Source organism: Protopterus annectens, chromosome 8.part0, assembly GCF_019279795.1.
Source record: "Protopterus annectens isolate FY-2018-M chromosome 8.part0, PAN1.0, whole genome shotgun sequence".
Classification (NCBI taxonomy): domain Eukaryota; kingdom Metazoa; phylum Chordata; order Ceratodontiformes; family Protopteridae; genus Protopterus; species Protopterus annectens.
In genome coordinates this window covers 1,998,634,639-1,998,649,869 of record NC_056741.1, presented here as the reverse complement: position 1 = coordinate 1,998,649,869, position 15,231 = coordinate 1,998,634,639, and positions in this window count along the sequence as shown.

Genomic DNA, 15,231 nt, shown 5'->3' with positions numbered 1-15,231 from the left:
ATGTTAAAAGGTATTTGGGTGACAATCTCTACATGAGCTTACAACTGCAGCTAACTTACCCCCCCCTAAAAAAAAAAAGTACCTTACACCAATATAAAACTATGTACACCTTCACAGGATGAATGCAATAGTATTCTACTGCTGATCTAGCTAACATACCTGGAAGCTCCTCTTGAGAGGAACAGGTGGCACCCACTTCCACAACATATTAGCTGATGGATGTCCGGGAGCTGTCCTATGTAACAAGGTTTGCCAGGAATTCCTCTGTGGCTGTGAGAGGAAGTTCTGCTTCAGGCCTACCACCAGTGACCTGACAATCCTTGGCCATGTCAGCTGCATGCCTCCTTGCTTCATTGACCATGTCTGTGGCACAGTGTCACACCTGCTCATAGGTACAATTTTGATGACCCATGGCATTGATGTTGTGCACCAGTTCATCACACGGGGCTGCACATTCTGACTTATTTGCCCTCCCTCAAGATAGCATGCCCTGATAATGTTGTCACAATGCCTCAACAATGAGTTTGTTTTCTGCCTCAGAAAATGGTGGCCTGTGATGTGCACGCATGTTTACTGAAATACAAAGAAATGAGAACACATATAAGGAGCACATATGTACAAGTAAACTATGTAGAGATACAGCAGTAAAGGAAGGCTATCAGTAATCACCACTTAATTACACATCTCATATTCAACAGTGGGCCAAACAGACAAAGGGTGTGGATGCAACTAGGAGAGTAGCAATAGTGATATATTCCTGTTTGTGCCATGACAGATACTCACGTATGCTCACACACCCAACACAACAGTCTATTGTAGTATGCCCCATATCAGGAAATATCCCCCTCAAAAAAAATAAATAAATATATATATATATATATATATATATATATATATATATATATATATGTATATATATATATATAAACAATAGTGCCAACAAAACATCAGTGTACTATTACAACTGTCATCAAAGGAAGTACCCAGGAGACCTGTGGACCTAGTTACCAGATAACATTATACCCTTGGTGTACTTTACATCCTCTCTATGTCGAACAAGGCTGGAGATCAATGCCATGTCATCAGTGCAGTTCTAACAAAGGCTTAATGATGTGATCCACATTCTTCTTAAGTATATTCAAACACATGCATCATGTATGAAACAAAATAGATACATACGTGATGGAGTACAATACTCCTCTGTTGAAAGGTACTCCTCTACAAGAATGAGTTAGACATAAGAAGTAACTCTTACCACACTGGTTTGCCTAGCTAGAAATTTGCCTTTTTATCATGATTTTCATTGGCAGTTGCTTGCATCTGAACCAATCTGTGCTTCAAAAATACAAAATGCAGCCTACAACTACTCAGTAAGATATAAGGTATCAATGTAGATTCCATCCTCTTTCTAATATGTTGGGGTGAAACTCTGTGGGGTAAAGATACAATGTTAGCATATACAGAATGTTTGTAGCAGCTACTTTTTATATACAGATATGTGTGCTACAGGCTGAAGCTGCTGCTGGGAATAGGCATAGACAGAGAGGGTGAAGATTTTGCAGGACAACAACACAGAAGAGTAACTGTGGGACCTTGGGGAGCCTTGATTAAGAAACAGAGCCAGATTGAGGGAACTCATCCCACTGGAAATTAAGGTGTGTTTAAGGTAAGTATGTTAGCCAAAGGCATCATTATCAGAGTAAAAGGCAACATACTTGCTGTGTCCTAGAACAAGGCAGGGGTTAATTAACCATTATGTCAGCCAGTCGAAGAACTGCCAATTTATATGTATGTCATGGTAGTCATCAGGAACATGTGTGCTGGCAACCCTTGCTTCTAGCGCAATTCCCATATATGTGTGTTATCTTTACATCTGTGGATGTATGTATATCACTGGCAAATCATTGTTGACTGCAGTCTGGAATTACTGGGTCACACCCAAATTACATACTTCAAAGTCCTCTGGGAATTCATGCTAATGCATAACCTGCCTTTCTAGGCACTGTCTAGGGTTGTAATAGCAATAGTTAAAATGTGTTCTTATCTGTAGGCCTTTGACCTCCTTTATTTAGAAGTAGACATTCCATCTGTACTGCACTGAGTGGATAAATAAGTGATGACACAGTCATACATATCACAATTTATAATGGCAGGGTACACATAAGTGTATTTTAAATGCTAGACACAGCTGTATTTGAACCCAGGGCCATGTGAACCCAAAAAAATAAATATTTTTAAATCATTTCACAGATTGAGCTACAGAGTCAGTGATAAGGCAGGTGAATTTTTAAATGTGCAGATTATTGCACACTCAACTGCTGTTATATACCTTACATACACATTTTACTATGTGTATGGCTTTACAGTGATTTCTTTCTCTACCGGAGTCCCACTTAAATTCCAGTTTTTCCAATAATCTTTTAGCAGATTTGCTGCATGATGCAGAGTGATGTGCAGCACCATGTACACATGCTTAATGATAAGAAAAATAACAATTACTATATTTTGCTTACAACACCTGTGCTAATTAACTGGCTGTGTGTCTTGGCGGGTTTATGCACTATTGTTCAAGTCAGAAAGTATTGGGTTCGAAATAGGCTGCAAGTAAACTTTTTGAAAGTGATTATTATGCTTTCTTATACATGTAATAATACACTGCCATTTAGCTTAGCATAGTGATGCTGTGTATAATGCAGCATTGTGCAATGATTCTTTAAAGAAAGAAAATTGGGGATTTATGTATTTATTTATTGACATTTGTTGACTGAGAAAATCCACTGGGTTAGGAGCCCATTTTCAGTGGAGGCATGGGAATAGAAACTCCAAAAACAAGAAAAAAATACAAAAATAAAATAAAATACATACATTTATAATGTAATACAGAGAAAAAGCAAGCTACAAATAGGGACTTTTCAGAGTACATTTGTAGACAGGCTATATTGGAAGTTAAAGAGATAGTGTACATAAAAGACCATGAACTGAGGTCAACATAGTGCAGAAAAAAATAACCATAGTAAAAATTTAATATAGGAATTGTAGCAAAGACTATAGTAAAATGTCTGTTACTGGAACTGTGAAAGAAAGGAGAAATAGTGCGAGTAAAAAGATGAATAAGCTACTAGAACAGAGGCAATTACTGCTATTCAAGGTAGTTTAGTCAAGAGGTTGCAGGCGCAGTTATAATTTTTGAGATGTTTTAAGATTAGATTTAAAAATTTTTAGAGAGTCCAGCTGAGTGATAGATGTGGGCAAAGCATTCCATAATTTGGCGATGGAGTAGGAATAAAGGCATTTTCCAGCTGGTTTGTTAAGTTTTTTTTATACATAGAAGCAGTTTGCTGGTAGAACATGGATTCCGGGTTGGGGAGTATGTTTGGATTATAGTTTGCAGAGTAGGACACTTCTCTGGGTTGTAAATTAATTGATGGATGAAAGATAGCTGGTTGAAATGTAGGTATTGGGGAAATTCAAGTCAATTAAGTTTATTTATGGCCAGGCAGTAGTGTGTCCGATTGGGCAATTTAGAAGCAAATGTTGCTATTTTATAGTAGCATGAATATAGTTTGTTCATAAGTGAAGTGTGCAAGTTATTGAAATTTTGGCTAACATAGAGGAGGGAAGGGAGGAGCATAGTATTTGCAAGTTTTATCCTAGGGGGCTTGTACAAATACAGTTTAAGTCTATAAGGTTTCCCAAGCTTGAAGTGGGTCTTTTGTATACTACTGAGAATGTGTTGCTCAAAGGAGAGTTTATTGTCTATCATAATGCCTAGTAGTTTAGCAGACTTTAATATTTCAATTTGAGTATTGTTTTGAGAAAATATTTTGAAATCTCATCTCCAGTTGGTTGTTTAGCTGTAAGGAGAAGAAGCTTAGTTTTCTGGGGGTTCAGAAACAGTTGTGCATTATCTAACCAGGTTACGATAGATGTAAAGGCCTTTTAAGTGATGATTTGGAGTTCTATAAGGTTATTAGAAGAGGAGATGATAGTTGAATCATCAGCGAACTGGACAAGAGTACTATGGTGGGAAGCAGTATGAAGGTTATTGATAAAAATATTAAAAAGGAAGGGGCTGAGGATGGATCCCTGGGGGACACCTGTATTGTTGAGAAGGTATTTAGATTTCATATTGGGATATGAAAGAGGTGAAATGGGGTACAAGCAGGGGGAAAACATAGTGAAAGGCAGGTAGGAATGTACAGGAGGGGTATAGGAAAGAACTATAGTTATCCATTTCTTCAACAGCAACAACTGTGCACTTGCAAAGATTTTTTGCTGAATTTGGACTGTCATCCCCAGAAAAAGGAGTTACAGCAACATAAGTGTGTTGTCAAGCCAATTGGTCCAAATTAAGTGTGTCCAGTGGACAAGAGTGTAAAATGGAGAGCTACGTGTGGGACAAATTTATTTTCAGAGACAAGTGACCTTTTTTTTATGGAGAGAGTGGAATGTTGAGGAAGGGACATAGGTATGTGTGGGGAAGGTAAGTTGGGTAGGTGAGGAAGCATTTGCAGAAGACAAGACATACAAGATAGAAAACAGGGTTGGTGACAGACACAAGAGAGAGATGAACACCTTGGTTGGGGAGAGGGTGGGGGGATCTAGGTCCTATAGACATCAGACACAGTAACAGTGTGACTCAAGTCCTCACTCATTGGACTGTCAACACTACACCATGACTTTTCCTGTTGAGGCAGTGGCTGATGGGCCAGACTGATGCACCGAGATGGGCAGCAAGCTATTCATCTGGCATAGGCATGTGCCAACAGTCTGCTGCACAAGTCTATGCACCATGCCTGGCAGTCCTGGTGTTGTGCATGGGTGAAATAAGCATCCCCTCTGCCTCCACTTGCAGAGAGGGGGCACACTCACGGACTGTGAGGCAGAACTATCTGAAGGAGCAGATAGTGAAGGAGCAGCAGGAGGGGGAGTACCATCAGGCTGCGGCCCAGATGTGCTGGGCCCGGTGCCTCAGCAGGGGGAGCCAAGGTAGGTGGATCACCAGGAACTGGCCTAAATTGTTGCCTTGTGGTAAATAAAATACAAAGATAAAGGGAAAAATGTAACGCAAACAAATATAATGAATAAGATAAAATAAAACAATAATGAAAAAAAATTTAAAATAATATAATGAAGAACACAATAATAAATAATGTAAATGAACATTTATTTAACAACAAAGCAATAGCAAACTATATATAAGGACAACATAAGAGGTAGTAACAAATAATATGATAATAGCCAATGATAATAGTAAATATATTGATTATATAAATAAAAGAAGAGAAGGAGTGGGGTGAGAGAAGAAAGGAGAACATTAGTAACTTTTAGATACTATAAAAAACATACTACAAATAAATACTTTTAGATATGTTAGATTTTACTTTTAACACTACTGACTGCTATGACATTTATTATTCAAAATACTACCCTGCTCCTTACACACACTATAGTGCAGGTCATATTGCATTCAGTAATCATTGAATGTTGCTTATATTGGATCTATGATGTTCCAAATACGTACCTCTCAACATCTTAGCATAAGATATTATGGCCCAAGCCATACATAATTGTGGAACAAAGGCACAACAACCGGGAACATTTTTACCTAGTATGCTCTGACAATAGTAGCAAGGTTTTTGGATAACAGATTTGCTATTAAAATGCATTTATAGAGATGTCTAATATCTGCAATTCAGAGGACTGAGATTTTTTCTGATATTGATCCTCACAAATGTGGCAGAGACTGGCCAGTAACACAAGATCATATACCAAACAGATCACACATATGGGGTGATATTCAGTACATTCTGCAAAATCTGTGACAGTTGAGAGGTATCTGTACACTGATTACACTTGACAACTAGACATTCAAGGCAAAGGCCTATGGGTGTGCACTTCACATGCAAGCATGGTTATGTTTTATTGATGAAATGCTAAAACAGTATTGAAAACAGCACAATTTTTCACTTGATTAGTGTGGTATTAGAACCAACAAGCAGTGACTACAGTAATACTGAATATTTTATTTGAAATAGAGCATTATCACAGCACTGTCTCCTTTTACAATTTATTGATTTATTTTCTATCAGATCTTGCATTTACACACATGGATAGCTGCCTAGGGCTTCTGTTAACATACATGTTTACCCTAATCAGTTATTGACAGTAATCAATAGCATATTTCTGATAATAAGTGGACCACAGCATTGACTCTTATTCTGGGTATTCAGCAACATTACCTAATGGTTGTAAGATATGCTAGATAGTACTACATGCTTACTTGCATTTACTTGCCTTTACAGTTCAGATATGTACTGACACATTAATGAAAGTCGGTGATGTTCCAGGTAGTTCATACATGACTGTTAAGACTGCAATATCTGTATTTTTTATTTTATTAACTCATGCATTCATTTATTACTTTATTGATTTTCTTACATACCATGAGCTTACCTCATCCTGGCCAAATGTCTTGCGCATTGCAAGCCTTCTTTTCTGCAGCTGTGGTAAGAAAAGGAAACCATTATGCATAACTGTTTTGCACATATTCAACTTGTATATTTATAAATTACTAGAAAATATGTTACATATCTGTAAAGTGTTCCCCAACTGTGCCTCCTGGATCCACTGCTTCAAGGTACCCCACTTCCTTCATTGGATGTCATCATAATGGTGATGATACTGCTCACCAGTGTGGGGTGATACCAGTTGCACTGTTCAGGTTCCTGTTCAAGCTATCCCAGGCCTCAGACTTGCATTCTGAGCCAACATAGTTCTCCTGCAGCAGCTGGGGTCCATGGAGCTGTACCAGGAGTCCAATAAAAATCCTAGAATCCTGAACACCCCAACACTGTACACAAAAGCACACTTCTTCCCCCACTACAGCCATATCCACACACAAGATCAGGCCCTAAGGAATATTCAGCAATTCCCACCAATTGCCCTTTAAATAGGATGCATTCTTGCCATTGCGCGCCATAATGAAACTTTGAAAAATGTGCCGCATTGTTTAGCATTGCAAAAAAGGGGAAACCCATGTTTAAGAGATGTTTAGCATTGCTTAACTTTTCTAAATATAACAATAATTGAATTTAAATTGAACAGATGTTTCAGTGACCTAACACAGCTTCACAGCAGTATATGTAAAAGTTATCAATGGCCAGGATTCAAAGCCCTGGAACTAATACACTACAGGTCATCACTCAGCACAAGAATAGTGAAGGGAATCATGTATCTTCACATGTATTGCGAAGGTGCTACTGTAAGCATAGCACAGTGCACTGGCTTGTGCGGTGCTAAGCACTGCATACCTAAAACAATTGAAAGCATTCAGTTTCTATTTTAAATGTCTGATGCATGGGTGTGCAGAATAACATGGTGCTTACACAAACATGCACATAAAAGTAAAAAAAAAATAATTCATTGGCCGGATATGTGGGTGTGCTGTCAGTGTTATCAGATTCATTATCAGTGTTCTGTGAGGTTTTGCACAGCAAAACCTCCCTTAGGTGCAGTGCACCATTAATATGCATGGTGTGCTGCTAAGGGAAGATTGTGGCCATGCACATGGATACATTCCATGCAGGCTCTACACGGACTTTATTGACTTCTGGGGATGAACTTCAACTGCAGCATTAACAATTATAATCTATGAATAGAATATTGGTTATGTGATCGACTGTAGTGTTAAATTGGTAACACTGTAACTTCTAAGTATATGTGGAGCTCACATTGAAGGAATTCTGTCCCAATGGCGGACTAATGTTTATGATCACTTCAAATGACATGTAGTTCAGAGTGGTATAATTGCTGACCATAGACAAAGTCAAATACTATGAACTTGAATGAATATATCGTGGAGTTAACTGACTTTACATGGACTACTGACAACATGACAGGAATCACTAGCCAGTTATACTGAAGATATAAGAGTTATTGCATGCTGTGCCCATTATGTATCTTTAGCATCATAAGTCATATTTATATTTATAGACCTCACTGTGGCAGGGTAAGATATTCTCATTGTGACTTGGCATGTTAAATCTCTGTATATCATTCAGATGACATGGAATGCAAACCAACAGTCACTACCAGGATCAGAAAAAAGAAGGATACACTATTGCTTCACACTCATATAAGGAAACACTGTATAGCAATTATGAAATTACAGTATCTCTGATAATTCTCCCTCCTCCAAGGTACAGTGACCTTGGAATTAAGTGTATGCAAGGAATATAGAGATACAGGTCACAGAAGCCTCTTTGTGAAAAATGCTTTTTATGCTTTAACACTGTAAGAACATTTTTATTATTGCTAATTTCTGCTAATTTCCTCAATAGTGTTTGCACATTTGACTGTCAAATGCATGTGGGCATCAAAATTAAATATCAAAACACCCCCAAAATTGCATGTGTGGTCATCTCCTAGACTGTAGCCTTCACTGCCAAAACACAGCAAGCAATGGGGGGCCAATAACTTAGAATGAAAAGGGATATGGAAGCAAGCCAGGAAATGCAGACAATCACTGATAATGAGATAGCGTGCAGTGAAAATGGAGGTGTAATGAGAAATGCTTTATTTTAGGGCATCTGAAACCATCTTTGCAGTGATATGCACATTTACTGAAGGAGGAGACAAGCAACATGAATATGATTAAAATGGCTGGGTAGGATAAAATATCAGGGTGCAAACAAAAGCAGATTCACATTGCAGTATAGTTTGACAGGGACACATTTGAGCAGAGAGGCACGTTGTGATGCTGGGGATGGTATGGCCACAAATTCAGTGGATGTGGATATGCAAATGTTAATTCAGGAGATAGAGACACCGGTATTGAGTGGACTGAATGTCAGCAACTGCTGGACAACAAGGGCTGTTCATTGTGTATTGCACCCTAATCATTTCTGGTGCCAACTTTCACACTGCAGCCTTTCAAGGTATTTCATTGGGAGCCATCTCATGATGATTAATCAATAGGACTATGAGATGTGGGCCTCATTTATCTTTTCCAGTAGCTTGTCTAGAGTGACTGGCAGCTCTCAAAAAAAGTTCTTGACTAAGTCAGTGCCTGACAGCTATGTGACTGCAGAGTTTCATCTATTTCTTGCTGCAGCTATTAATGTGACTTTCCAGGTCTACATCTGTCAAAGAAGGAAGAGGAGGATAGCACCTCAACCTGACACTGCCCTCTGCCTTGTGGGGTGTCCTAAGTGGTGACACTCTCCAGAATGAAAACATAATGGAAAAAGGGATGGTGCAGCTATATACCGTCTCTTACTGCCCAATGATGGCAAACATATATAGCAAAGTCATATAGGCATTGGTGGTCCTTCTTGCTCTACCTACCTACCAACCTAATATTTCTTCATCCTCCTGCACATTTGAATGTTCACTGGCTGCTGTTCCTCATGTGTTGCACATCACTACAGATTGATACTCGAAAACATGTTGAGCAATGGCATATTCAGACCATTAGAAGCTGTATACATGACATTAGCTACAAAATGATGACCATATCCACAAAATGTTATTTTTAAGTGCCAGTAGCGGAGTGGACTAATGACCTATAATGTGGTACTATAGTAGGAAGAATGCATTGCCCACTTCTGTTTCTCAGACGCTACTGTTGAGATGCAGAAACATGAACTTCCAGAGCAGCACTAAACAGTAAACACAGCAATGCATATAGAAACCATAACTTGCCTGTTACTAAATTCTGGTGAGGTTGCTAGCATTCAGCATACTCACTCCACAGCTCTAGCAATGTAGGCCACCATCTCCTGAAGGCCTCAGGACATTACCTCTTGATATCTTTCAGTCCTCTTACTCCTCATAACTATTTTTATGTCCTCTCCTGGCTTCTTTTTTTGTGAAATGGATCATATTGCCCATGAAAGAGCATTCGTCCTCAGTGAAAAGAATGTTCTCTTGATCGCCCTATACAAAAACATGATGATTCAATTATGAATATGAAGCTGTCCAGCTAGACATTTTGTTTCAGATGATTCTTGCATAGATCTGTTTAAAATAAACAACCTCTAGCATTTGAAACTTGCAAAAACTACACATTCTCATAATGCTAAAGTCAACAGATATGGAACATTCAACCATTTATAATATGTTCTCATGGAGCAGTCATCTAAGCTACACAACTTTATTCTATTCCTTCTACTCTGTTTTGCCACTTATGCAATTTAGAGTTATTCTACATTGATACTCCTTGTTAGGTGTACGTTACATGTGCTGTACACTGAAAGTCCTCGTTAGGTGTATGCTGCATGTGCTCTGCCCTGACAGTTCTTGTTAGTTATATGCTATGTGTGTTCTACACTAGCAGTCCTCATTAGGTATATGCTACATGTTCTACACTGATAATCCTAGTTAGGTATATGCTACATATGTTCTATACTGATAGTCCTCTTTAGGTATATGCCACATGTGCTCTATACTGATAGTCCATATTAGGTATATTCCACATGCTCTACACTGACAGTCCTCGGTAGGTATATACTACATGTGTTATACACTGATAATCCTCATTAGGTATATGCTATATGTGTTCTACACTGATTGTCCTTGGTAGGTGGATGCTACATGTGTTCTACAATAAATGTCACATTAGGTGTATGCCGCATGCTATCTACACTGAAATCCTCGTTATGTATATGCTACATGGTTTCTACACTGATGTTCTTCAGTAGGTATATGCTACATATGTTCTACAGTGACAGTCCTCATTTTGTGTATGCCGCATGTGTTCTACACTGATCGTCCTTATTAGGTATGTGCTACATGTATTTTACACTAATAGTCCTCGTTAGATATATGCCACATGTTCTACTCTGATAGCTCTCATTATGTAAATGCTGTATGTATTCTATACTGATAGTCCTCATTAGGTATGTGCTACATGTATTTTACACTGATAGTCTTTGTTAGGTATATGATACATATATTCTACACAGATGCTCCTCATTAGCTATATGCTACATGCATTCAACACTGATAGGCATTGTTAGGGATATGCTACATGTATTCTACACTGACACTCCTCATTGATACGTGCTACATGTATTCTACACTGATAGCCCTCGTTAGGTATACGCTACATGTATTCTACACTGACACTCCTCATTGATACGTGCTACATGTATTCTACACTGATAGCCCTCGTTAGGTATATGCTACATGTATTCTACACTGACACTCCTCATTGATACGTGCTACATGTATTCTACACTGATAGCCCTCGTTAGGTATATGCTACATGTATTCTACACTGATACTCCTCATTGATACGTGCTACGTGTATTCTACACTGATAGCCCTCGTTAGGTATATGCTACATGTATTCTACACTGACACTCCTCATTGATACGTGCTACATGTATTCTACACTGATAGCCCTCGTTAGGTATATGCTACATGTATTCTACACTGACACTCCTCATTGATACGTGCTACATGTATTCTACACTGATAGCCCTCGTTAGGTATTTGCTACATGTATTCTACACTGATACTCCTCATTGCCCATTGTAACTTGCTGCATTTGATGAAGAAACTGGCTGAAAAAAATATGGCATCTTTATTTCAAAAGCCAGTCTAAATTTTACAGAAGAGAGAGAAGTTGAAGCTACTAATCATAAAACTGCATATGTACTTCCGGACACCCTCTACTTTGTTTATTTTTCACCTTAGCCTATCAGGAGCTTATACCTAGTGCTTTCTTCTAATCAATGCATTGCAAGCAAACCCAGCTGATAGAATCTGACTTTTGCCAGCACTAGGGAGTCAGGCATTAGGACAAATCTGTTTTTCCTAAATAACAGAATTAGAATTCCCATTAGAAACCGCAAAGTGGCCACATCTTTTGGCCTGTTAGGTTGCAACTGACTTAAACAATATCAAGATAAACAATAATGTTAAAAAAACACAGGTTTCATCTTCAAATGCACAGGCTAATACATATACAGAAAAATGGTAATCAAATTTAGATAACAGACTGCAGATTCCATTGCAATATGTGGGTGTGCATTAAAATTCTGAGGACCATAATTGGGGTCTTTAAAACTACTGAAATTTAAGAGTAAATTTGGTGTAATGCATGCTTAGTTCAAAGGTTAATGAATGATGGAATAGTCTATGCACTATTGCATGGAAAGGAGGCTATCATCTTTTTTCATGGTATGATATGATTAAGATTACTAAAATTCAATTTTTATAAGCTATACCACAAGCTTCATACAAATAATATCAGACTTATTGGTAAATGCATGCAGTAGACGGCACTGTATTGAAAGCTGACTTTAGCATTTCTAGAATCATGAAAAGCTGCTGCTATCAATGCATTCATGCAATGACTCAAATATACATTACCTATTAATACCCCTTTATTTGGACTTAACACCTCATAACTTCAAACCAGGGAAAATAAGATCAGGTTTATTCACTTACTCATGCCAATTAACCTCAGCGCCAATCTGCACAAAGGACATATGCTTCCTAATCTTTGCAAGAACCATGTATCTACTTAATACCCTCACTTACAAACTTTTCTAAGAATAGTATTGCCCCACCCCACATTCCCAATCAGCTAATAAGCTTTTTGCACAAGAGTCTTTTGACTCTACTTGCTTTCATTCCTCTTCAAATTATCCAAACCTTAGTTTTCTTTTTCCACATCTGAAAACTTGTTTATCAAGCAGGCCCCCATCTTCTAGAACAGGTCACCTAAGAAAATCTCCACACTGGAGAATATCTCCTAGTTCAAAAAAATAAATAAAAATAAAAAAAATCTGACAGATGGAAAAAAGGCATACCATTTTAGATTAATTTTCCTTTCCCTGGCATTAACTGTGTCACCTCACCAACATAAAAAAAAAATAAAAAATCCAGCAAACCTCGATTTATTTTTAAGTGCAGTGTTGGTAGGATAGTTTTGATATCCAAGGAAGTTAAAATAATGGCAAATAATTAAAGCTACTTTTTTTACTTCTTGGAATTCTAAGTTTGTCTGTCGTATAAAATGTGATTGTCCATCTAGTAGTAGTAGTATATATATGTATATATTTCCAGATGAAATGAGAGGTTAATTTTAGAATTCAGCAACATTTTAGACATGTTAAAAATGAGCATCCCCAAGGTAATGTTACTTTACATCTGAAGAAACAACATAAAAGTGAATTTATTAGTTGGATTTTTTTTCCATTTTGGGGAAGGTTCATTTACCCAGGGGAAATATTAAATGTTAATATCTGAATTGGTTTGAAACAAAATTAATTCTAAAATAAAATATATTGCCCCCTAGAAGTTTAAATATTAATGTTAATTGCAGTTGTATGCTATGAATGTGCATGTGCTATACTATTCATCCTCAAAAATATGTACTGTATTTTTTTAAGAAACTGTTTCTGAATGAGTTATGAGGCTATTTGTGATTAACTAATTGATTAATGTTCATTGCAAATTGTTTTTTTAAATTGTAACGTGATACAAGCAGATAATGTTGACTCCAAGTGAAGGTTGATGCCAAGGTGTCAGGAGAGAATGAAATACTTTTTCATCTACTTCTAATTATTAGACTGTTTTTTTCTTAATTTACTTTGACCTTCGGCCAGAAGCTATCGCATAAAGTAAATTATGTTAACCAAGCAGAAAGGAGAGCTTTACAAAGAACTTGATGTATGGCCAGATAATCATGCCAAGCAAATGTTACTGGGCATCTAGCTTGCAAACACCACCCTATTACTGCTATCAGATGTTTGCTGTAGCACCACTGCTGTTTTAAAAATATTATTGAAGGTCTGTCATCACTCTTAGAAGTGCACACTGATTTAGAATCACCAGCTGAAGTGCAAAATTGAAGCTCCACACCCCCTCTCATGAATGCATCCTAATCCTAACCAAAACACCACCCCTGCCCCAGCCCTAACTCCCCTTTGTAACTTAAAAACCCTTCCCATAACACTGCCACTATTCAGATAAATTGGAGACTAGTGTTTTTGGGGTGGTTTAGTGCAAACTTTGGGAAAGGGAATTGTTTTCCTTTTTCAGTCTTTAACTCATTCTATTTTAAGTCATTTGATGTTATGTATGTTTGAGTGTTTTGTTTGACATTAAGTAAGTTTGATCATACATAGTAAAATAATTTACAACTCTTTCTACTCTCTCCTCTTAAGTGACTGCTACAGTTAAGTGCCATCCTAGTAAAAGAAATGTAAAATTATAAATCATGGCACAGGTGTTCGTACACTCTTTCCCTGAGCCTCCTGTCCATCTTCCCTATGTAGAATGCTGGACATTGTTGGCATAGAGCTACATAGATCACAGCTTTAGTCTGGCAATTAAATTTGTATTTTATTTGATACTCTTTATCTTTAAAGGTAAAGGTTGACCCTGTAGACATGTGTGGGCAATAACAGCTCATGTTACATCTGGACATACCATATCTGACTGCATACTGATACCTACCATGGTTAGCTTCCAAGATATTTTTTAGGTTGGGACCCCATTTATAAACTAATCTAAATGGACCCTCTATTCTTGACCAGGTAGTTGGGTCATAGCATGTTCCATTATTGCCCACACATGTCTACAGGGTCAACCTTTACCATTAGAGGAGGTTTAAGGAAAGAATGTACAAATACCCATACCACATAAAGAAAGGGAGTCAAGAGAATGCCCTAACAAGACACAAGCAGGAATACACAGGCCACACATTTAAATTTAAGGCAATAGACAATGTGAAGTCTGATGGAAGAGGGGGCCCATAATGTTTACATTTAGAAAGGTTAGCGTTATTGTGGCAACTCAGGACAATGGCTTGTGCTTACCCTGGGTTAAATGAGGTTTAGTCTATTTCTTGTATTTTAAAGCTAAGAAACCTCCAGAGATGATTAGTATAATGAATTGTAGGACAAACTAGTTATGTCAAATATATAACAGCTGTCGTAGTACAAGCTAACATGTGCAAACTCTTAACAGCAGTCATTTAGTAACACATAATTCAAATGGTGGGTGCCATGCCATGATGTATAGACAAGAATGTTGTTTGTACTTCCATGTATCTACATATAACTGTTACCCCAATATTTATATATATTTTATGTTCTAGTGTTTAACTGCAGGATGCCATGCCATGCTGCATAAAACAGAAGAGTGTTCTGAACATTTTTATGCATTATTATTTTATGCATTAGTACATTTTACTACTTCTTTATACTTCAC